Source organism: Choloepus didactylus, chromosome Y, assembly GCF_015220235.1.
Source record: "Choloepus didactylus isolate mChoDid1 chromosome Y, mChoDid1.pri, whole genome shotgun sequence".
Taxonomy (NCBI): domain Eukaryota; kingdom Metazoa; phylum Chordata; class Mammalia; order Pilosa; family Megalonychidae; genus Choloepus; species Choloepus didactylus.
The window spans coordinates 53,221,481-53,248,408 of record NC_051335.1 but is presented as its reverse complement, the minus strand read 5'-3'; the positions used below and the strand labels follow the sequence as shown (position 1 = coordinate 53,248,408).

The following is a 26,928-nucleotide window of genomic DNA, read 5'->3' as shown; positions in this document are numbered from 1 at the left end:
CAAAGGAGAAGTGATAAAATTTTCATGGTTAACAAGGTATCTAGCTCCACACAGAGTAGGTTCTTAGAAGAATATTAATTTTCATCCCCTCTACTCATCCTTATCTCCAATTATTGAGCTTCTGAGATATAAATTAAATACATACCCTGAGTGGAATAAGATAAGGAAATTGAATTTCTGTCATTCTATATTGTGTTCCAAAATTTGACATAAGACTAGAAATTAATATTCATGAGCTATATCTTGGTAATGTTTCATTGAGACAATTTCCTTGCTGGGTACTGTGCTCCCTGAAGTAAAGGCTACTTCATAATATCACTCTATTTTGTCATCAGATTCTTCCATAAATTGATTGAAGCTGTAGTTCTTAGATGTCAGGATCAATAAGACAACTTGTTTGTAATATAGAAATTTGAATTTAACCAACAATGCTAAGTTTGAAATATAAGTCTGTGCTTGGCTATTATTATATGATTTTAAATGGCTGACTAATTTTATTCTGACAGCCAAGCCTCTTTATGCCTGGCCACTCTCATTAAAACTCACCAAGAACAAAGACTTCACCCAATGACCCCTTAAAGGTGAGGGCCCAATGGATGTCTCTCCAGGTCAGCCTGAGGCAACAGATTATGAAACTAGTGATGCTGGTACTGCATCACTAGCGAAGGTTCTATTCCTCTATGTGGACATGGAAAGGCTCAATCACCTTGGAAACACTCAGGCTATTAGAGCAACTTCACTCTTCTTTGCCACAAGGATATCCAATATCCTACCTGCAAGCGTGAGGACTGTGACCCTCAACTCACCTATGTATTTTCCTTTTTCTTCTCCCATTGGGTCTAGAAAGCATAGGAGGTACCTATTACGGATTGCTTGTGTTTTACCCATATTTTGTGAGTCTTTTTGTCCTTGTTAAGTCCCACTGGTTTATAGGAAAAAGAACACACTTCCAGCTGCATCAGTGGAACTGGAAAATGTAATTGGACACAGACCAACCCTTAAGGAGTTTACAGTCAATCTAGATCATTAGGTCACTCTCCTACTGATGTGGTAGTTTTTTGATTTTTGAAAGTGAAATTTTGTCAGGGAATTAATATCTTTAGTGTGATTATTCTTAGCATTAAATTTTGTTTGGGAAGACTTCTGGGAAGATGGCAGAGTAGGTGAGGCAGAAAGGGCTTCTCCTCTATGGAAGTAACTGGAGAGGGGCTGGAGGACACCCAGAACTATGGTTTCAGAGTGTGACTGGCCTTGGAGGGTCCCCAAAAGTATGTGGAGGGGATACCAAAAAATGAGAGAGATGGTGGTTCCAGGGATGGGGTGAGTTTGTTCCTGCAAGACCGCCTCTTGGCTGGCAGCAGCAAAACTGCTGCCAGGCAAGGGAGTGAGCAGTGACTCTCCACTCCCCTGCAGATACCTTGACAGTTGGCTATGGGCTGATCCTCCACAGTCAGACAGCAGGGAGCTCCTGTGAGAGAACCCAGAAGCCAGCATTTTCTATCCCCCCCATGGAAATGGGAGTGCACTGGCAAGAAGTGGGGAAGAGAGAGGTGCCATATTGATGAACAGGAGCCCATCCCACACCCCAGAAACTCACAGTTATAAGGCAGGGCAGAAGTGGGCTAGCAAGGCCCAGGTTCCATCTGCAGGGTGCCATTGAGTGGACTCTCTGCCTAACTGCTCAGCACCCACATCACAGCTCCAGGGCAGGTAGTCCCCAGAGCACATGGAAAACTGGTGTACTTGTTGGGTCCCCACCCAGTATGGACTCCACCCAGCATCCAGGAATAGTTTGAGGAAGACCAGCTTGACAGCACCACATCCTGATTGGTTAGGGAAACGGCACTCCAGCAAGCTGTACCTTAGAGTGCCACCTGTTGGTAGGATAGAGAAACTGCACTTCAACACATTGTACCTTTACCAAATTATATATAAATGCCCAAATAATCCTGCATTTCCCAAAATAAGCTTGCCAAGACAAACAAATGACATGAAGCCAACAGAAAATTACAAAACACTTGAAGAATATGGAAAATATGGACAAGCCAAACAATTTTAAAAGCTGGATAAGACACAAAATTTGGAGCAATTAATTAAGGAAGTACAAAAAAGGCTTCAAAACAACTTCAACAAGACGGCTCAAGACATAAAGGAAATCAAGAAGACTCTACAAGAGCATAAAGAAGAATTTGAAAGAGTAAATAAAAAATAGTAGACCTTATGGAAATAAAAGTCACTGTGGATCAAATTTAAAATATACTAGAGACACACAGTAGTAGATTTGAAGAGGCAGAAGAAAGGATAAACGAACTTGAGGACAGTAATTGAATGCAACCACACAAAAGAACAAATGGGGAAAAATAAAAATAAATGAAATGCATCTCAGAGAAATGATGGACAAAATGAAGCAAACAAATATAAGAATCACTGGTGTCCCAGAAGGAGAAGAGAAAGGTAAAGGTCTAGGAAGAGTGTTCAAAGACATAGTTGGGGAAAACTTCCCAACCGTTCTAAATGGCATAAATATGCAAATAAAAGATGTCCAACAAGCCCCAAATATAAATAAAACCAAATAAACCTATCGGAGACATATACTGATTAGACTGTCAAATGATGAAGAGGAGAAACTTCTGAAAGCAGCTAGAGAGAATTGATTCACCACATATAAGGGAAATGACATAAGACTAAGTACTGACTACAAAGTGGGCACCATGGAGGCAAGAAGACAGTGGTATGACATATTTGAAATTCTGAAGGAGAAAAATTGCCAACCAAGAATTCTTTAACCAGCAAAGCATGTCTTCAAAATTGAGGGAGAGTTTAAAATTTTCACAGACAAACAAATGCCGAGAAATTTTGTTAAGAGACTTGCCCTGCAAGAAATACTAAAGGGAGCTCTACCAGCTGAGAAAAAAAGAAAGGATAGAGAGTTTGGAAAAGAGCCCAGAACTGATGAGTATTAGTAAGGGCAACTTAAATGGGCAAAAAGAAAGAGAGGAAAATAAAGTAATAGCTCTAACAACTAAAAACCAAAGGATAAGATGACCAATTCAAGAACTCCCTTCACAGTAATAAATTTGAATGAAAATGGATTAAACTCTCCAATTGAAAGATACAAACTGGTATAATGGACTAAAATGTATGATCCATCAATATGCTGTTTATGAAAGACTCATCTTGGACCCTGCAACACAAAGACATGGAAAGTGAAAGGATGGGAAAAATATTCTAGAAAAACTGCATCAAAAGAAAGCTGATGTAGTTATACTGATATTGGAAAAAATAGACTTTAAATGCAAAAATATCATCAGAGAAAAAGAAGGACACTATATATTAATATTATTAATAAAAATGACAATTCACCAAGAAGAAATAACAATCATAAATGTTTAATGCACCCAATCAGGGAACTCCAAAATACATGAGATAAACATTGGCTAAACTGAAGGGAGCAATGGACATGTGTAAAATAATAGTGGGAGTGGGAGGACTTAACACTTCCAGACCTTGAAGCCTACTATAAAGCTACAGTGGTAAAAATAGCATGGTATTGGCATAATAACAGACATATTGGTCAATGGAATTGAATTGAAAGTTTGGAAATAGACCCCCAGATATACGATACTGATTTTTTTTATTTTAATTCAGTTTTATTGATATATATTCACATGCTATACAGTCATCCATGGTGTACAATCAACTGTACACAGTACTATCATATAGTTGGACTTTCATCACCACAATATACTGTTGAGCATTTTCCTTACACCAGAAAGAATAAAAATAAGAACAAAAAATGAAAGTAAAAATGAACACTCAAATCATCCCCCCTTCCCACCCCACTTTTCATTTAGTTTTTGTTCCCATTTTTCTACTCATCCATCCATACACTGGATAAAAGGAGTGTGATCCACGAGGTTTTCACAATCACACTGTCACCCCATGTAGGCTACATAGTCAAACAATCATCTTTAAGAATCAAGCCTACTGGGTTGCAGTTTGATAGTTTCAAGTATTTCCTTCTAGCCATTAAAACCTAAAAATGGATATCTATATAGTACATAAGAATGCCAACCAAAGTGACCTCCTGACTCTGTTTGAAATCGCTCAGCCACTGAAACTTTATTTTGTTTCATTTTGCTTCCCAGTTTGGGTAAACAAGATGTTCTCAATCACACAATGCTGGGTCCATGCTCATCCCCAGGTGTCACATCCCGCATTGCCAGGGAGATTTACGCCCCTGGGACTCAGATCCCACATAGAAAGAATGGCAGTGAGTTCACCTGCTGAGTTGGATTAGTTAGAGATGGCCATGTTTGAGTAACAAATAGGTACCCTGTGGGAGACAGACATAATTATAAGTAGGCTTAGTCTGTCCTTTGCAGCAACAAGCTACATAAGTGCAGGCCCCAAGATAGAGGGCTCAGTATACCAAATCATCACTCCTCAATGTTTGTGAGAACATCAGCAACAACCAAGTGGGGAAGTCCAACACTTCTGAATTTCCCTCCAGCTCCTCATGGGGGCCTTGCATGTATATTTTCATTCTCTGCCCAAATTGCCACAAAACATATTTTTAAAATATGAGTGGATAAACAATATGTGGTATATACACATGATGGAATACTACATGGTAGTAAGAAGGAATTAGGTTGTGAAACATGACATGAATGAACATTGAACACATAATGCTGAGTGAACTAAGTCAGACATAAAAGGAGAAATATTGTATGTTATCACTTCTATGAACTCTCTGAACAATACAAATTCAATGCTTTATAATGTAGAATATTGGGGACCTAGTGATAGACACAAGCTAGCAAGGGGGGATGATAATCTAGTATGTTCTCATATGTTAATGATGGTAAATTCAAAGGTATGGAAATGGATAGGGGTGATGATTGTTAATTGGATTATAAATATCAGAGCTGTATTGAAGGCAAACAGGAATGAAAGGGGTTGTTTAAAGACAAGTTTCCCACAGATCAGCACCACAAAATAGTTGCTTGCATGATATACTTCTAAGGTATGACACTAGCACAGAGAGTTGAAAACAATGGTATTTGGGAAAAATCTACATGTTGCATACTAGGGACTATAATTAATAAGAATACCTTACAGGTACCACACAAATACTAGGGACAAATAATTAAGGGCTGACAAGAGCTATGTGGTGTTTTGGGATATGAGAATTATTTAAAATGGAGAGTTATAAGGATTGTACAACTAAATGATAAAAATGTGACATATGGATGGATTATAATGGACATATGCTTTGTGAACTTAGGGACCCCCTACTTTATAAGTCAAGCTCTCAATCTTGAGGCTTACTCAGGTGGAACATGGTTGTAAAGAGCATGCTAAGCCCACCTATAACTACACCTAGGAGTCACATCCAGAAAACCTCTTTTCTTGCTCAAATGTGGACCTTCTCTCTCTAAGCATAACACTGCAAATAAATTCATCACCCTCCCCCTGATGTGGGACAGGACCCCCCAGATGAATGAGTCTTCCTGGCAATGTGGTAAACAGATTCCAGGAATGAGCCTGACTCTGTCTGAAGGAACTGAGAATGCCTTTTTGACTAAAATGGGGGAAAGCAAGTCAACAAAATAAGGTTTAAGTGGCTAAGAGAATTCAAATAGAGTCAAGAGGGTATCCTGTAGATTATTCCTGTATAACTTCACCTAGATATACCAAGTGACCACAATATGATAAGCCCAAGCCAACAGTAGTCCCCCAAACCTTAAAGAATACACAGATCCTTATCTGAGAATCTACGAAAGTTTCATTCACTAAATTTATTCTTCAGAAATTTTAATCCTTTAGAGAACTCCTATGTCAGCTAAGTCCTAAAACCCAGAGGCACTAGCCTCTTCAACAACATCAACCAGGTGTGTCCCCTTTTCTCATAAAGTTTATAACCCTTTCCAACATGAACAAGTTAGGGTGGTCACTGCCTAGACATCCCTGAAGATCAGGAAAGTGATTAAACTAGAGGAAGGGGTAGCAACAGACAAGATGGAATTTAACAAAGGGTTAGGAATACTGAATCTCTATATAATTTTCTTTTTCTTAGTTGCTAGGGTATTAGAATAGCTAGAAGGGAAGAATTGAAATGATGGTACTGCAACCAATTGCATCCTTTGAAATTTGTTCTTTAGCTACTTGTTAAATTGTAATTTGAAAGCTATCATCTTTTTGTATATGCATTAAATTTCACAATAAGGAAATAACTGAAACTATGGTACTGCAACTCATAACAACTTTGGAAATTTCCTATATAACTACTTGTTAAATCATACTTCGAAAGATATTTTCCTTTTGTATATATGTTATATTTCACAATAAGGAAATAATTGAAACTGTGGAACTGTAATCCATAATATTCTTTGAAATTTGCTAACTACTTATTAAATTTCATTTGGAAATTTATCACTTCTAGGTATATAGGGTATATTCTACAATAAAAATATGATTAAAATTTTTTTGTTTGGGACAATGTGGGCGTCATTGCTCTTTGATGAATGTCACTGGTTTTTATAAAAGTACAAGAAAAGTCAAAAGCCAAAGATGTACCAAAGTATCGAGGGCTGCTATATTTGCAGGACTAAGTCCTCCAGTTCTCAATTTGCTGACAGTAAACACTCTGAAAAGGACTTCCAGATTTGTCTTGGGTTGCATGAGACTTGTTTAGTAGATATCTGCAATGCTTGTTCTTGCTTGTGAAAAGATGGAGGAAGCTACCAGCAGGATAAAAATCTGAAACCACGTGGTAGATGCAAGGGCAGGATCCAATCTAACAACTGCATTGAAACCAAAGGAAGTGAAAACTGTCTGGAAACAGAATAAAAAGCTACCAGATCAGTAAACTGCAGAAAGAATTTAAATGTCACAATTTATGATGCTCATAGATCATCTCAAATGCCTCCCCAACCAAGTCTCTTTGTTACAGTAAAAAGTCAGATGATGGCTCAGATACTGAGATGGCTTCTGGCTCTAATAGAACACCAACATTTTCCTTTTTAGATCTCACATACTGGGAAAGACAGAAAACATGTTGTGTGGGATAATCTAAAAAGGCCATTTTGGGGAATTTCTCATTGACACACATTTACTCAACCCTTGCTGCAGCAATAAGAAAACAGCAGCTGAGAAGCTGAAGGAACAGGGGCCAGAACCTCTACCCATCTCCACTCAGGAGTGGTGACTAAGGTTTATGTAGAAAGGGAACGAAAAGTATAATTTTGGAAAGACAACCAAGCAACAAAGTGGCCCTCCTATTTTTACCTTGGATACTTGCTATTCTGCCAGAAGACAATTTATAGAATGGTTTTGAATTATTTTCTCCCCAGTTCCACAAGCTCTGAAGCCACTGTCTAGCTTACTAAAAGAAAAAGAGAACTTTATATAATATTTAAGATTCTGAGTACTTCAAAGGAAAACTGAATTCTGCTGTAAAATACTGTTTAACTTTTTTAAAAAAAATCTCCTCATGAATGAAATTAGGAGAATTTCAGGGGACAGAGATGGGATTTGCTGTATGATAAACCATATGTAGTTTTAGTATTTTCCATATTGAGAAGAAATGTTTGGGGCATTTTTAAGATGGCTGGCTGCACTTATTTTCCCTCATGATAGTAAACTTGTCATACTTCAATAATATAGACTGGCTTCTAGAGGTATTTTTTAATAATTTTGAAATATTAAGGTCTTGCCAAGGTTTTGTTGTTTCAAACGTGTACTACTTAAATATTAAGTAGGACAGACTAAGCTTTCTAATGCAAATACCTTGAAAAAAAGAGTAACTACCAAATATCCAGAGATGTAAAGTGATTGGATATGTTGCATCCTGTGTCACCTCCATCCACATTAATATTTGATAAATATTTTAATTTATATGGAACTTTCAAGCAGAATCAAAGCTCCTCTTTGGGAAATGGCACGACTTCAGGATAAGCAATCCTATATGAATATTACCAAAGCATTACCACATGATAGAGAACACACTATTTAAAATGTCTAAAATTAAAGTGTGCAAGTCTTCAAGATGGCACAAAACAAAGGTTAATGCTTTCTGGTGCACATTTCTTAGAGGGTGTTCCAGTTTGCTAAAGCTGCTGGAAATGCAACATACCAAAAATGGATTGGCTTTTATGAAGGGGATTTGTTAGGCTACAAATTTACATTTCTAAGGCCATAAAAGTGTTCAAGCTAAAGCATCAACAGGAGGATAACTTCATTGAATAAAGGTCTATGGCATCTGGAATACTTCTGTCAGCTGGGAAGGCAAGTGGCTGGTGTCTGCTGGTCCTTTGCTCCCAGGTTCTTGTTTCAACAAGTCTTTCTCCAAAATGTCCCTGGCCTTCTGTATTTCTTAGATTCTCTCTCTCAGCCTCTGTGCATCCTTGCTTTGGCATCTTTCTATCTTATCTTCTCTTCCTCTGCTCCTGTGCATCTTTGCTTGTTCTCCCAGGGCATTTCCCTCTATGCATCATTAGCTTTTCTGGGGCAAACTCTGGGCTTCATCTCTTACCTTAGCATCTCCAAGTGTCTTTCTGTCTGCATCTCCAAGCATCTGGATCTGTATTGGCTCCCGAGCCCTCTTTAAGGACTCCAGTAAAGTACTCAAGACTCACCTTGAATGTCCAAGGTCACATCTCCATTGAAATAATCTAATCAAAGTTCCCACCCTCAGTTGGATGGGCCACATCTCCAAGCAAATGACCTAATCAAAAGGTCCCACCCACAATAAGTCTGCACCCACAAAATTGGGTTAAAAGACCAGTCTTTGCTTGGGTACATAATAGATTCAATCTGGAACAGAGGGCTTGCCTAGTATGTTTAAAATTGACTTTTGCTTGTCTTATTTGACTCTTGGTGACTTCACTGAAAATCTGCCCAATTCAGATTTAGCTCTGGATAACTTCAGTTGACAATTGTGAAGGTCTTATCTGTGTAGAGTGGATGTTAGACTTGTTTTAACCTATTAGGGATTTTTTTTTTCTTTTCAATATTTAAAGTAAAATTCTACTAGAAGAAAAGAGGTGTGTTTTAATGTTGAGTGGGTTGGTTTTTGGTTGGTTTCTTTTAGTCAAACTTTGTAAACTTTGACATGTTGGTTGATGAATAAATCCTGAAAATGGAGCTCTTCAACTCTAAAATCTCCATTAAATCCTCTCACTTGAATCCAAACCAAAGTACCCTCATTGCCTCATTTCTGAAATTCCAGGAAATAATATCACTTTTCATAGGGGAGGAGCATTTTTCTTGCCTAATAATAATTATAAGACTCAGTGCTTGTTATTTTTAACAACTTCATACCCACTAAAATGGCTTTTATTTTTAAACTGGAAATCAGACCTTTTGGGAATTGTTACAGTTTTCTAATGCTGTTGTTATGCAAAACACCAGAAATAATTGGCTTTTATAAAAGGAGTTTGTTTGGTAACAAGTTTACAGTACTAAGGCCATAAAAGTGTCCAAACTAAGGCATCAACAAGAGGAAACTGAAGAAAGATCAATGGTGTCTAGAACACCTCTGTCAGCTGGAAAGGCACATGGTTGGCTTCTGCTGGTCCTGCGTTGTGTTTCAGCTCCTCTCTCAGCTCCTGTGCATCCTTAGCTTAGCACCTCCAAGTGTCCTTCTGTCTGCAACTCCAAGCATCTCTGAGCATCAGCTTTCAATGGCTATCTTCAAAATGTCTCTCTCAGCTTCTCTTAGGACATTCTGTCCTCCCTTAGCTTCTCTGTAGACTCTGGGCTACCATCTCAAAGCATCAGCTCCCAAGCATCTCTCCAGATGTCTCCCTCAGCTGCTCTCTGTGTGATATCTTTTTTTAATCTTCATTTTATTGAGATATATTCACATACCACGCAGTCATACAAAACAAATCGTACTTTCGATTGTTTACAGTACCATTACATAGTGGTACATTCATCACCCAAATCAATCCCTGACACCTTCATTAGCACACACACAAGAATAACAAGAATAATAATTAGAGTGAAAAAGAGCAATTGAAGTAAAAAAGAACACTGGGTGCCTTTGTCTGCTTGTTTATTTGTTTCCTTCCCCTATTTTTCTACTCATGTGTGACATCTCTTTAAAGGATTCCAGTAAATTAATCAAGAACTTCCCTGAATGAACAGGGTTAAATCTCCATGGAAACATTCAATCAAGAGGTCATGTCCTAATAAAAGAAAATTAATAACTCTGCCCCCACAAGATGGTTATGGCTTTTTGGGGGGGATATAATGTATCCAAACCAGCACAGAAAGGATATGGATAAATAGGAAACCTCATAAATTGTTGAGTAAAATGGTGCAGCCACTGTGGAAAACAGTTTGGATGTTCCTCAGAAAGCTATACAAAGAATTACCATATTACCCAGCAATTCCATGCCTAGGTATATGAATCAAAGGAATTGAAATCAAGTACTCAAACAGATATTTGTACACCAATGCTCATTGCACACTTTTCACAATATCCAAAGGTGGAAGCAATTCAAGTGTCCACCAACAGATGAATGGGCAAATAAAATATTGACTAGCCATACAATGGAATGCTACTCAGCCATAAAAAGAAGTGCTGAAACATGCTACAACATGAATGAACCTTGAAGACATATTGAGTGAAATAAGCCAGACACAAAATGACAAACATTGTATGATTTCTTTCATATGGAATACTTAGAATAATCAATTTCATAGAGATAGAAAGCAGGAGAGTGGTAACCAGGGGTAGGGGTAGGAATGGGAAGTTTTGGCTAAGTGAGTAAGAGTTTTGATTTGGGATGATGAAACTAGTCTGGAAATATATAGTGGAGAGAGTTACACAATATTGTCAATGTATTAAAGTCAAAGAATTGTCTGCTTAAAATGGCTAAAGTGATTTTTGTTAGGTATATTTTACAATTAAAATAAATAAAATAATAAAATCAATATGAGAAAAATATAATAGGAATAGGGTTTGTTTCAACCCAGATTAGCCCCAAGACCAAAGAACATGCCTGGCATGGTGTTACCCATGAGCTTAATTAGGTACTTACAATACAGAAGATGACTTTTCCCAATGGTGTTGGGTCAGAAGAGTTAAGTCAGTGTTTTGCCATTCTGGAGAGAGAGAGAGAGAACAATGGGGGAGTGAGGCTTATAAATGTTTGTGGCAATGGAGTTTCTCACAAGATTTGGTTACAACAGGATCTCTCTAGATTTAGTTACAACAAGTTCTCCCAAAATTTGGTTGCTAACATTGATTAGGGGAGGAAAGTTTTAATGCTTTCCCCCCTGAAGGAGAGGGACTCATTGCCTGGTCATATAGGCAGCTGTGTGTATCTTAATAATGGAGGAGGGTGTGGGGCCCCATGCCCTTGGTCCTTACAATCCACCCCCATGCAGCAGTATTGACCATAGAACAGACATTGCAGGATAAGAGACAACAGAACACTAGGAGACACCCATTCAGAAATAACTACCCCACAAAGTAATGCTACTGACAATTGATAAAATCTTTGCTTATTTTCCAATGCATTGAATTCTTCCAGGCCAGGAGAGTGTTCCACACAGTCCAATTCACAGGGGTTATATTCCAAGAAAGGTCAGTAGCACCAAAATTTGGCAAGTCCATGCAAATCCAACTTTGGATTCAATTGTTGGCATGAATTACCACTGAGGTCCATATGGTGCTATGGGCAAAAAGAAAGATGCTTATGCAGAACAATATGCAGTAATTCCTGCTGTTAATACATGCTAAGTCTCCATTAGTGACCAGAAGTGTTCCAGGGGAAGGGGTGCTATGAGGGCATTTTAGATACCACACTTTTTCCCCCTGCAATTGCAGGGAGTCTTCTTGAATTAAATATATGGTTACCTTAGGCATAATAAATGTCCACAAAGTCATGCATACAACACCTTGAGGTATAGGGGAGTCCCAAGTTGTATATATATATACAAAATTTTAGGTGACCCCAATACCCTATAGGCTTAGGATTCCCAACCAGTGTGGCTGCATCAGCCAGGACCATGGCCAGCCAATCAACCTTATTTTCCACAATTTCTAATACTTGTGGCACAGGCAAAAGCAAATGATTTTCATTACCTCCTTGTGGATCTAACATTGCCAGTCTTTTTACCTGAATTTGCAGCACATCCATGGGTCCTGAAGTTGCCCACTCAAAAGGAGTGGAAGAAGCTGCTCAATGTCATGGATTAAGGCTGGTGAGGGCTGGATATAACCTATAGGTGCAGTGCTGCAGGGACTGTTTGTCATCTTTCAGCTGCTCTTTTAAAAGTCCATTCATTCTTTCCATTAACCCCACTGCTGTGGGTTTGTATGGCAAATTCAGAAGCCCAGACTTAGGTTAATTGTCCAGTAAATGGGGTCCCTCTATCACTGTCCACATGTGTACAGACCCCAATGGAAACAATTTCTCTAGACTATGTATTGCAGCCCTCTAGTTGGGTTTTCCTACTGGGAAGGCCATAAACAACCAGGCAGCTGTGTCTATGGCTGTAACGGCATATTTGGAACCCTCTGATAAGGGAAGAGACCCAATGTAGTCTATTTGCCATCTGGTGACTGGGATCTGCTCATGGCTGATGTGACTGAGTTGGCGAGGAAGCATTCTTAGTCTTTGCAGTGAGCAGGAGGGCAGGGTCCACATCTTTCAGCTGTTGCCTCAAGATGGGGAAATGGAACTCCTGCACAAGCCTCCACTGAGTCTGGTTATCTCAGTGCCCTGTTTTCCTATGTAGTCATTCAGCAGCCTCATGGCTCTAGGCTATGAACTTTTGCTAAAGCATCTTCTTCAATATTGTCAGGTAAGGAGTCAGTACAAATAGTGCATGTCCTTGTTCATGAACAATGACTATCCATACAGCCCTTAATTCAGCCTGTTGGCTGCTTTGCATAGTCCAAGTTTCCCACCATATCATGACCATACAGGGGTGCATGGCTACTGCTATCCAGGTGATGTCTTGCCTGTGTGCTGAACCATCAGTATACCAGGCAGACTCCAGTATACTGCCACATCCATCAATGGTGGGCACAGAAACAGCCACATCAGGAGGATCAGCAGGGAAGAGCATGTGTTATTCTTCCACGTAGGAAACTGGTCCTAGAATATCATGCATTTCTGAACTTAAGAGACTGTTGTTAAAGACACTTCATTGCAACAGATATGCTTTCCATTTCATCCAAGGACTCAGCTGAGCACTTCCTGAATGCATTTTATTTGCTGTGTTTTTTATCCACCCCTGAATGGGGATGGCAATGCTCAATGACACAGGGCATTTTTGGATTAGTCCACCAACTTGCTGCAGGGCATTATACACAGCACACAGCTGTTTTTCTAAGGGACCGTACTGCATTTCAGCTTCTTTCCAGAAATGAGACCAAAAGTCAATGGGGGTCTTGAGGGGCAAGATGGCAGCATAGAGAGTTGTTGAATTTAGTTCATCCCCTGAAGCAGCTAACAAACAACCGGGAACATCTAGTAAATAATCTGGAATAACTGCTGGGAGACAACCATGACTATCCACACATCATACACCCACCTGGATTAGGTGGAATGATTGAGATTGCAGCATAAAATCTGTAGGTAAAACCTGTGAAACTGCACTGGGAGGTCCCCTCCACCCACAGCAGGCTGAGCTGCAAGACTACACTGTAGGGGAAAGAAGCAACCATTTTCAATCCACAGTGCTCTGACCAGACAGGGGTGGAGAAAAGACAGTCAGAGAGACACAGGAGTAATTTAAATGCAGAAGATAACCCCCAAGGGGGTGTGTCTTCCCTAAGAGGAAGGAAGTGGTGCCCAGCTCTAGTGACAGTCTTCCCTTCAGAACTCAGACTTGAGAACCTGGAGGTAAACAATCAAACCAGAAACAACCTAAGCTGAGAACTAAAGGGGCCATGCTCCTTACACCAGTCAGAAGCAACAGGCTGAAAGGTGCCACTTTCTGGGCAGGTTAGCAAAAGCACAGCAGCTAGAGGCCTCACTGGAAATCTGCCAATCTTCTAAGATACACCCTCAGGAAAACTTTGAACTGAATATAACCCCATTCTGAGATCTGAACTCATTCTGGCCTGGGAAAATCTGATCGGGGTAACCAAGGAAACCAGATGCCTAGACAACAGAAAACTACAATTATGCTAGGAAAAGTGAAGATATGGCCCAGTCAAAGGAACAAACTTACACCACAATTAAGACACAGTTGAGATATTGTTTCACTTTAATGAAACAATCAATTAAAGAGTTTCAAAGAAACATACTAAATCAAATGAAAAACCAAATTAATGAGTTCAGGGAAGATATGGCAAAAGAGACATAAAGAAAAAATTGGGCAGACATAAGGTAGAAATTGACAGTTTGAAAAAACAAGTGGCAGAATCTATGGAAATGAAAGACACAACATAGGAGATGAAAAACACAATAGAGACATACAACAGAAGATCTCAAGAGGCAGAAGAAAACACTTAGGAATTAGAGAACAAGACACCTGAAAGCCTACACACAAAAGAACAGACAGGGAGAAGAATGGAAAAATATGATTAAGGTCTCAGGAAATTGAATGACAACATGAAACACATGAATGTATGTGTCATGGGTGTCCCAGAAGGAGAAGAGAAGGGAAAGGGGGCAGAAGCAATAATAGAGAAAATAATCAATGAAAATTTTCCATCTCTAATGAAAGACATAAATCTACAGATACAAGAAGTACAGCATACTCCAAACAGAATAGAGCTGAATAGACATGTGCCAAGACACTTAATAATCCAATTATCAAACATCAAAGACAAAGAGAGAATTCTGAAAGCAGCAAGAGAAAAGCAATCCATCACATAAAAAGGAAGATTGATAGGACTATGTGTGGATTTCTCAATAGAAACCATGGAGGCAAGAAGGAAGTGCTGTCATATATTTAGGATACTGAAAGAGCTTTTCAAAAATGGATCTAAGATGGCTGCATAGAGGGAAGTGGAAGCTAGTTAGTCACCCTGGAAAAACTAATAAAAAAACAGGAACAGCTAGTAAATAATCCAGAATATCTGTGGGGGGACAAACATGACCATCCACTCATCATACACCAACCTGAATTGGGAGGAATGCCCAAGATCAGAGCATAAAGTCTGTAAGTAAAAACTGTGGATCCAAGACAGGAGACACCTCCTCCCACAGCCTGAGCTGCAAAGCCTTGTGGTGCTAGAGAGAAGCTCTCTCCCAGCAAGCAAATATAGCTCAGCTGTTTCCAACTTGGATTTTAATTAGCGAATGTGGACTACTCACTATGAGCTATGGACCCCCAAGAAGCAGTCAGAGGCTTTGGGTGATGACTGACCTTGGTGAGCTGGAGGGTCACTGTGGACTAGCCCTGAAGGGGACTTTCTGTCCCTGTTTTGGCTCAGTGGAAAAAGCCTCAGCCATTTTCAGTTCCCAGTGCTCTGACCCAGACAACAAGGGTGGAGATAGCACAGGCAGAAATGTTAATGATCTCTCCCTAGAGGGTCTATCTTCTCTAAGAGGAAAAGGGTGGGGCCCAGCTCTACTACCTGCCTTACACTCAAAACCAGACCCCAGAGCCTGGGGGAAAACAGCCACAGGCCATACCTCCTTACACTAGTCTGGAGTTACAGGCTGACAGGTGCAATGCTGGGCAGAAAAGCACGGTGAACTGATGCATCACAGGGTGTACCAATTTTATAAGACACACCTGCAGGGAAATTGGATACTGAATATTTCTTCCTTCTGGGACCTGAGCCTGTTCTGGTCTGGGAAAACCTGATTGGGGTACCCAAGGTAATCAACCATGCCTAGAAAACAGAAAACTACAAACTACACTAAGAAAAATGAAGTTATGGCCCAGTCAAAGGAACAAACTGAGATACAGGAATTGAAACAACTAGTAATAAGTCAATTAAAAAGTTTAGGGAAGATATGATGAAAGAGCTGAACTGTATAATAAAAACACTGGGCATACATAAGGTAGAAATTGAAGGTTCAAAAAACAACTGGCAGAATCTATGGAAATGAAAGGCACAACACAAGAGATGAAAGATACAATGCAAACATAAAACAGCAGATCTCAAGAGGCAGAACAAAACACTCAGGAACTGGAACTGGAGAACAAGGCACCTGAAAGCCTACACACCAAAGAACAGATAGAGAAAAGAATGGAAAAATATGAGCAACATCTCAGGGAACTTAAGGACAAAACAAAGACAAGAATGTACATGTCATTGGTGCCCCAGAAGTTGAAGAGAAGGGAAAAGGGCAGAAGCAATAATAGAGGAAATAATCAATGAAAATTTCCCATCTCTTATGAAAGACATAAAAGTAGGGATCGAAGAAGTGCAGCTTACCCCAAACAGAATAGATCTGAACAGGCCTATGCCAAGACACTTAATAGTCAGATTATCTAATGTCAAAGATGAAGAGAGAATCCTGAAAGAAACAAGAGAAAAGTGATCCATCACATGCAAAGGAAGCTTGATAAGATTATATGTGGATTTCTCAATAGAAACCATGGAGGCAAGAAGGAAGTGAGATGATATATTATAGATACTGAAAGAGAAAAACCACCAAACAAGAATCCTATAAAAAGCAAAAGTATCCTTCAAATATGAGGGAGAACTTAAAATATTCTCTGACAAACAGACAATGACAGAGTTTGTGAACAAGATACCTGCTCTACAGGAAACACTAAAGGAAGCACTGCAGACAGAAAGGAAAAGACAAGAGTGAAAGGTTTGGAAAACAATTTTGGGAGATAGTAGCACAGCAATGTAAGTACACTGAACAAAGATGACTGTGAATATGGTTGGAAGAGGAAGGCTGGGACCATGTGGGACACCAGAACAAGAGAAAATGAAAAGATGGACTGTGTAACTCATGGAAACCTAGGGTGCTCAATGATTTTAATAAAAGGTACAAATATGTTTTTACATGAGGTGGAACAAATGAATTTTGACATTGCAAGGTGTTAAAAATAGGGTGGGAATGGGGGGAAAATACAATCAATGCAAACTAGAGACTATAATTTATGGAAACATTGTATTATGCTTCCTTTAATGTAACAAAGGCAATATACCAAAGCATAATGCATATGGGAGGGTGGGGAATAGGGTAAGGTTTTGGGACTTCTGACATTGGTGATGTTGTCTGACTCTATCCTACTTTAGGTTAATGCTATCTTTCTTTTTGTTGCTTTTGAGCTATCAAGTTTTGTTTTTTTGTTTGTTTTTCTCTTTCTCTCTTCTTTTTCATTTTCCTCTCTGCCTTCTTTGACTTTTCCTCCATCATTGTGGAAGAAATGGAGATGTCCTTATATAGCTAGTGGTGATGGTGCTGAATACATAAATATGTGACTATACAGAGAACCAATGATTGTTTACTCAGGACCAAATGTACGGTGTGTGAAAAAAAAACATCTTAAAAGAAATGGGTTGATGAAGAAACCTTGAGGGCACAATATTGAGTGAAATAAGACAGACACATAAAGGCAAACATTGCAGGGTCTCACTGATATGGACTAATTATATGTAAACTCATAGATATGAAATATAAGTTACCAGGAGATGGAATGAGGCTAAAGACTATGGAGTGGTTGCTTATTATGAGCAGAATGTTCAACTAGTGTGAGCTTAAACATTTGGAAATGGAAAGGGGTGATGGTAGCAATTTACTATGAGAATAACTAACAGTGCTGAAAGGTGTGTGAAGGTGGTGGAAAGGGTAAGCTCAGAGTCATGCATGTCACCAGAAGAAAAGTTTGAGGTTAAAAGATGGGAATGTATAAAACAGTGAATCTTGTGGTGGACAATGTCCATGATTAACTATACAAATATTAGAAATCTCTTTCACAAACTAGAAAAAAATGTATGACACTATAACTAGAAGTTAATTATAAAGAGGCATATAGGAAAAAATATATACCTATTGCAAACTATATACTACAGTTAGTAGCATTTTAACGTTTTTTCATCAACAGTAACAAATGTACTATACCAAAACTATGAATCAGTAATGGATTGGGGCATGGTTAAGGGTATAGGAGGATCTGAGTTTCCCTTTTTGGTCTTTATTTCTTTTCCGGAGTAATGAAAATGTTCTAAAAATTGAAAAAAATTGTGTTGATGATGCACAGCTGTATGATGGTACCATGGGCAATTGATTGTACACTTTGGATCTTTGGATGGTTGTAAGGTATGTGAACAATCTTAATAGATAGATAGAGAGATAGATGATAGATAGATAGATAGATAGATAGATAAAACAGATTGAGGAAATCTAGAGGGCATTACATTGAGGGAAATATGTCAGATGCACAAGGACAAATATTGCATGGTCTCACTGATATGGACTAATTATAATTAGATATAATTATTAGAGATAGAATGAGGTTAAAGAATGGGGATCCATTGCTTATTATGAGCAGAATATTCAACTAGGTTGAATTTAAGTGTTTGGAAATGGACAGAGGTGATGTTAGCATATTATTGTGAGAATAATTAACAGGGCTGAATAGTATGTGAATGTGATGGAAACAGGAAGCTTAGAGTCATGTACGTTAACAGAAGGAAAGTTGGAGGTTAAAAGATGGGAATGCATAAAACAATGAATCTTGTTGTGGGCAATGTCCATGATTAACTGTATATATATTAGAAATCTCTTTCATGAACTAGAACAAATGTATGACACTATAACTAGAAGTTAAGAATAGAGGGGTATATAGGGAAAATATACCTATTGCAAACTATGTACTACAGTTAGTAGTATTTAACATTCTTTCATCAACAGTAATAAATGTACTATACCAATGCTATGAGTCAATAATGGAGGGGGGGTGGTTAGGGGTATGGGAGGATTTGAGCTTTTTTTTGCCTTTATTTCTTTCCTGGAGTCATGAAAATGTCCTAAACACCAAAAAAAAAATTGTGATGGATGCACAGCTGTATGGTGGTACTGTGGGCAATTGATTGTGCACTTTGGATCTTTGGATGATTGTATGGTATATGAACAATCTCAATAAAAATGAATTTAAAAAAAAAGATACTGAAAGAGAAAAACTGCCAACCAAGTGCCCTATATCTGGCAAAACTGTCCTTCAAATATAAGGGATATTTAAAATATTCTCTGACAAACAGACAATAAAAGAGTTTGTGAAAAAGATACCTGCTCTACAGGAAATACTAAAGAGATCACTACAGACAGATAGGAAAAGACAGGAGTAAGAGTTTTGGAACACAATTCTGGATGATGGTAGGGCAACAATGTAAGTACACTGAACAAAGATGACTGTAGTATGGTTGAAAGAGGAAGGTTAAGAGCATGTGGGAAACCAGAAGGAAAGAGGAAAGACAGAGACTTGGACTCTATAACTCATTGAAACATAGAGTGCTCAACAATTGTGATAAAACATACAAATTTTTTTTTCATGAGGGAGAACAAATGAATGTCAAACTTGCAAGTTGTTAAAAATGGGGTGGTTTTGGGGAAAAATACAATCAATGCAAACTAGAAACTATAGTTAACAGAAACACTGTATTAGGTTTCCTTTAGTGTAACAAAGGCACTACACCAAAGCTAAATGCCTATAAGAGGGGGACATAACGGAGGAATATGGGACTCTTGGCATTGGTGATGTCTCTTTTTTTGTACTTTAGTTTAATTCTGTCTTTCCTTTAATTGCTTTTTAGCTGTCATTTTTTCATTCCTTTTTTTTTTCTTTTGCCTCTCTATCTTCTTTGACTCTTCTGCCTTCTTTGTGGAAGAAATGGAGACGTCCTTATACAGATAGTGGTGATGGTGATGAGTGCATAAATATGTGATTATTCAGGGAACCATTGATTGTTTACTTACGATGGAAACTATGGTGGGTGAACAAAACAGTCTTAAAAAAACAGGTTGATGAAGAAACCTTGAGGACACTATATTGAGAGAAATATGTCAGACACATAAGGACAAACATTGCAGGGTCTCACTGATATGAACTAATTATAATATGTAAACTCATAGACTTGAAATACAAGTTACCAGGATATAGAACAAGGCTAAAGAATGGGGAGTGGTTGCTTGTTATGAGCAGAATGTTTAACTAGGCTGAACTTAAGTGTTGGGAAATGGACAGAGGTGATGGTAGCACTTTACTGTGAGAATAACGAACAGTGTTGAATGGTGTGTGAATATGGTGGAAAGGGGAAGCCCAGAGTCATGTATGTCACCAGAAGGAAAGTTGGGAGTTAAAAGATGAGAGGTTAAAAGATGTATAAAACAGTGAATTTTGTTGCCAATGTCCTTGATTAACTGTACAAATATTAGAAATCTTTTCCATGAACTACAATGAATGCATGACACTATATCTAGAAGTTAATACAGGGGTATATAGGGAAATTATATACTTATTAAAAACTATGAACTACAGCTTACAGTATTTTAACATTCTTTCATCAACAGTAACAAATGTACTATTCCAATACTATGAGTCAATAATGGAAGGGGTTGATTGGGGACATGGGAGGATTTGAGTTTTCTTTTTTGTCTTTATTTCTTTTCTGGAGTAATGAAAATGTTCTAAAAATTGAAAAAAAATCGTGGTAATGGATGCACAGCTGTATGATGTTACCATGGGCAATTGATTGTGCACTTTGGATTTTTGGATGATTGTATGGTATGTGAACAATCTCAAAATTAAATTAAAAAGAAAGCCAATGGGAACTTGCTTTGTCTGTTGCCTTTTTCACAAGCACCACTGAAAGCAAATACTTGTACTGACAACATCTAATTCACAAGGCACATCTGGGTCAACCTTCCATAAAGCCTGAGCTTGTGCAATAGCCCATTTGGCTTTTTCAAAAGCATTCTGTTGTGGAACATCCCATGCCCATGTTTTTCCTTTCCTAACTAGGACATACAAAGATTTTAGAAAATGCAATAAATAGGGTATAATCAGTCTCCAATAACCCAACAAACCAAGGAAAGCCATGAGCTCTATAGGAGTATGTGGAGTGGGATAATTTTGCACTGTATCAACAATAGCAGGGGGAATAGTCTTTATGGTGGTTTCCAATTCTGTAAGAGAGATACCTATCAACATATCATCACAGAGTATCATTTTGTAATGATAGGAGTGTATTGGTAATGAATGACGGAGATGGTAGCATTACATTAGGAATGGAGTTGGCATCAGTAAAATAAATATCTGAATGCTGTTAAAAGGAAGAAAAAATAGATTGTATATATGGTAATATAATAAAAAAATTTTTAAAAATCCATGGAACTGTACTACACAGTGAGCCCTAAGTTAAACCATGGATAATATTGTTAATATTCAATTTTTTAAATGTGCTTTCATCAACTGTAATAAATGTTCCACACCAATGCAAGGTGTTAATAATAAGGTGGTATATGGGAATCTTGAACTTTATGCATGATTATTCTGTGAACCCATTTCTCCAATAAAAGGGGACAAATAATGGAGATAAAGTGATGGGTTAACAGACATATTTGTAAATCCAAACTCCGACCCAAACATTTTCAGGTAGATATGATATTCCAGTAATGGGGTAAAAATGAAAACAGCATACACAAAGCCAGAAGTTTTACCCATAATTAGAGCTGAGACTATCTTACAAAGGGAATGGTTGAGTGGAGGTCTCAGCCTCAGGGACCAGTTACTTACTTGCTCCCTTTCCACTAAAAGAATGGTAGGTGGGAAGAAGTCACAGTGCCATTACAAGGAAAAGATAAAATTCAAATGTCCTGATAAAGACTGCCATGCACAAGAGGAAAGCCTGAACACAGGCCTGAGGAGGGCAGACCCTACTCCTTCCTTAGACCCAGTCTCACTACTCTTCCACACTAGTGTGCTCTGCTCAGGCAAACTGGAGAACTTGGAGTCCCTCTCTGAGTACACTGCTCCTCTTCCTAGTCTCCCTGCTCCCCCAGCCATAAAAATCTACAAATCAAAACCTATCTATCCTCAGAGGCCTCCTTCCAAATTTTCCCGCAGTGAACAACAAATATCACTCCTCAAGGTGCTCTGCATTTCCTGCAGCCATTAATATTTGCCTCCTTTAATTATAATGACTTGCATCCAGAATTAAGCTCCTTGAAAGCAAAGGCTGGATCACAAACACCTTTGTACTTCCCACAAGTGGTTCTTAGACAACTGTCTCCAGAGTCCTGCTGGGCTGTCTAGGGAAAATCATTGGACAGTAAGTCTCACAAGAGGCAGGGCCTCACCCCCAGGGATTCTGATTTAGTGGGTCTGAGGTGGGCCTGGAAATCTGAATTTGTTTTTACTATTTCCACATTTTCTGACACCAAGATGGGTTTGGAAATAATGCCTTCAACTACAGCATCTGGCTGAATGTTCTGCCAAACTAAACCTGGAGGAACCGTAATCCAAGGATGTACAGAGTTAACAAACAAAATGTCTGTATTGTTAACATGGTCAGTGAAAGCACAGCATCCAGAACTTAGAAGTGGTCAGGGGCTTGGCTGGTGAGCAGCCCTAGGCTCCTGCTCTCAACTTTAGGAATATTTTAGGTAATTGTTGTGATCCAGGAAAGAACAAAGACAACTAGTAATCATAAAGATCATAGATCACAGAATGAGTCCTTTCTCCTGGGCTTGAAAATGTGTAGGGCTTCAGAGTCCAGAAGTATGGAGTTGATGATTCATTCTATAAACATTTTTTTTAAAATAGACAACAGCAAAACCAAAAAACCTACCCAGATTTGTACCATGACCAGAATATCATTGTTCAAAGGAGAAGAAAACTGGTTTATATGCATGCTGGAAAGCTGCAGGAGGGTCACTGGAAAACTTGCAGGCACAGCTCAGGAATTCTGAGTAGGGGGTGACTTGCAGGAGGCTGTGGAATTCTGTCCCTTGGAGACCTAGGAAAACAAACCAGAGGGTCAGCATTGAGTTCAGCATGTTCATCTGGGGTGTGGCCCATAGTTTTATAGTTCTTAATCTAAACTTAAGATTCTATAGTTCTTCCTTTTGGCAAAACCTACATGTTATGTGCCACCAAATGCACAACTACATAGTGTGTTGGGTCAGCTCTCCCACAGCCTTTGAAGGGTATTACAAAAGTCCCAGCCATTATCATCTTTCTCCTGAGTTATATTTAAATTTTTTTCAATTTTGTACATTTTGACTGCAATATTGGTGGTAGAATATACTATAATATGGATCATGTCTACTTCTGTATTTATTTATTTATTACTAGGCCTCAAACACAGTCTTCTTTTCCCCCTTCCACCTTTCTTTGCCTGTAGGATGTACTGTACTGTATGTACTCATGCACTTTGTATTGATATATTAGAAGCCTACAAATCCATTTTGTACTTTTATGCTGTTGAATACTTACAATCAAAACTTTTACTAGGATAGTGACTAAATTTAGTCCTATTAGAAAATTAAAAAAAAAAGTACCAGAGCATTTTCAATCTATTTTCCTTGGGTATTTTGGTGATTTTTCCCTCAATATTATTATTTAGTCCCCTACCACTTTTATATTATGCTGTCACATTTATATAGTCTAGCTTTTATCAGCCAACTGCTTAATGCTTCTATACAATCTAAATACTCTATACACTAGTTGCAATTTTTCATTGTGCAGTGTCACCCTTATTAACTGGGTCATTTTCTGATCATTAATACCTGTTTTAAATGGTCTTACCCCATTTAATAGCTTTGCTTTTATTCTTTAATATTTTTGTTTTTAAACAAAACATTGTTTATGAAACTTAGAACACAGGTCAATTTTTTAGGCTTAATAGTTTTTATTAATAGCCATCCCTCAGATCCATTTTCTTCACTTTTTACAAAGGGCTTTCATGTACATAATTTCATTTAGGTAAGCTACTTGGAATGATAACAGAGACTGAGAATATAGCCATTCCAGGGTATATGTTGCAGCATTGTTTGAAATAGGGAAAAAACAAATAGTCTTAAATGTTATCCAACATGGAGATTGATTTTTAATACCCCCATACACTGGACTCTTATGTAGTATTTTATGAGATTTTTCAATATGGTATTTATATAAAATTGACCATGAAAAATTGTTTGGAGGAGAAACCACTTTGTAGAAGATTTCTTTACATATGTGTGTGTTTGTGTATGTGTGTGTATATATATGTATGTTTGAATGGATAGAAAAAGGTCAAGGGGGATACATACAAAATTTCTAAAATTGTTTACCTATGAGGAGCAAGACTGGGAGATAAGGAGGATTCCAGTTTCTGCTTTATACACTAATGTATTGTTTGAATTTTTTAAATGAATGTGCATTGATTTATAGCTTAATAAGTAAATACTAAAATAGAGAGGAAGGAAGGAAAGAAGAAAGACAGGAAGGAGGGAAAGAGGAGAGGAGATGCAACCATATTATCCTGAAACTTCTGGAAGTCTAAGTACCAGCTTCTCAATAAAGGGCTAGCAAATAGTTTAAATAATCAACCACATATTCAAAGATAATTTTTGAGGATCAAACTTTTGATAACCTACCAAACCTGGAAGCATAGAATGAGATTAAGTTTAGATTCCTCAGATATTTTATCTTATCTACCAGTACTCTGCTAGGTTCCAAGGGGTATAGAGACAAACAATAAGATATGTCTTATCCTCAAGAAATCATCAAACATTTATCAAATATCAATTTTTTTGCAAAAGCAGATTATGGGGAGCTTTCAAGGGTAAAATATGTTAAGATTTCTACATAAATAATGTACATATTCATTGTTGTCAATTTCAAAGTAACTATTCTCCCCTTTCTCCTTTCTAACACAATCTCAAATTTGTTAAGGTATCCACTCCTTCTCTATGCCAGTGCATGTGCCTCAAGGTAAAATGACCTCATCTCCAGCTTCAGAGGTGCGTCTAATAGTGTCAGGACTGGGCATAACACCTAAATTGGTCCAATTAAACTGAAGGGTTTCCAACAAATTTGTTTCTGAAGATTGAGAGAGATAATGTTCTTTCTACTGCTGAATGTGAATGAAGAAGCCTGTAACTCTGCTACTGGTAGTGATCACATAAGCTTGATGGGAAATTACCTTCAGATTAAATTAATGCTGTGTACAACAGACTAGAGAGACACCTCAAAAATTGGTATCCCACTAATGTCATTGAGCTGCTGAATCAATCATCCCTGAATTTCACCCTATCTCTGGACTTCTTAGGTAAGATAATAAATATCCATATTCTTTATGCCAGTTTGGGCCAGATTTCTATTACTTGTAGCTGAAATAATCCTGACATATGACGGACAAAACTATCTCTGGGTGGTAGTGGTACTACAGAGGTTTTATTTATTTTATTATGCTTGGTAACTTTTCCAACTGTTTTACAGTACACATGAATTAATGCTAAAATTTGGAAAGGAAAATAACTGTTTCTTTAAAATAATGATTTTTCTTATTACAAAATAAATATGTGCTCATTGTTGGTGATACAAAAAACCATGAAAATTTTTTTAAAATTTCTTTAATAGCCATTACTTTAAATAATCACATTTTGTTGTGCCCTAGTCTTCTTTCTATGTATGTACATTTTTCCTTTATAATCATGAAATCATACATTACATAACCTTCTTTTTCATTTACTATTTTGTGAATGTATTCCATGAAAGTAAATATTTTTCTGTAATATAATTTTAATCACTGCATAATAGTTCATCATATGTATAAACCAATTTAATCTTGTTGGATATTTAGGTTGAGAAGCAGACTTATGGTTAGATCATGTGGCTATATCCTTTTTCTTAACAATGTAGGTCACTTAGATTTATGTGGATGAATTTTTATTTTCTTAGTTGCTTTTTTGTTGTTTTCTTCTTTATATTATGAAATATAACATGTGTACAAAAGTGTATAAAACCTATATGCACAATATAATGAATAACTACAAAACAAACACCCATAATAACCATCACTCAAGTCAAAAAATAGAGAATTACCAGCACATCAAAAGCCCTACATGTGGCCCACACTGATCATAATTCAATTTCTCTTCTGAGGGAACCATTATCTCAAATTTTGTGGTCACCATTTCCTTAATTTTCTTTACAGTTTTACAAACAATTTATGTATTCTTAAATGGCTTAATTGAATTTTGCTTGTTTTTCAACTTTATATGAATAGGATTTAATTGTACCTATTCTTTTGTGACTTGCTACTTACTCCCAACATTATCTTTATGAGATTTTTACATATTACTGTGTGAAAATGCAGTTCATTCATTTATATAACACTACAGTGTTGCATTATGTGAATTTACCACAGTCTTTTCAGACATACTGGTGACTATCATTTGCATTGGTTCCAGTGTTTGACTATTATGAAGAGTACTGCCATGAATATTCTGTACATGTAACTTGTGTACATGTGCACAAAGTTCTCTAAGGTATATGCTTAGACATGGAATAAACAGGTCATCAGATATGCACTTTTAAATAACATTAGATAATGCCAGACTGCTTTCCAAAATGATCATAATATTTTACACTCCAAACAAGAAGTTTAAAGAGTTTCTATTGCTTTAAATTATTGTGAAATTTGCAATTGGTAAAATTTAAGTTTCCCAGTCTAATACATGTTTCATATGGCATCTGTTCTGGTTAGTCAATGCTGTCATTATGCAAAACACCAGAAATGGATTGGCTTTGATAAAGGAGCTTTATTTGGTTACAAAATTACAGTCAGAAGGCCATAAAGTGTCCATGGTAAGGCATCAACAATCAGGTACCTTCACTGGATGCCAACCACTGGCGTCCAGAAAACCTGTTAGCTTGGAAGGCATGTGGCTGGCATCTGCTCTGGAGTTTTGGATTCAAAATGGCTTTATCCCATGATGTTTCTCTCTAGGCATCTGCTTATTCCTGGGTTGTGTTTTCCAAAATGTCTCTGTAAAC

The 26,928-nt window shown here is 37.7% G+C and overlaps 1 pseudogene; it reads left to right on the top strand.

Annotated features, from left to right (window-relative positions):
• Positions 1-592: 592 nt before the first annotated feature.
• Positions 593-7,210, top strand: LOC119524137 (annotated as a pseudogene).
• Positions 7,211-26,928: the final 19,718 nt, after the last annotated feature.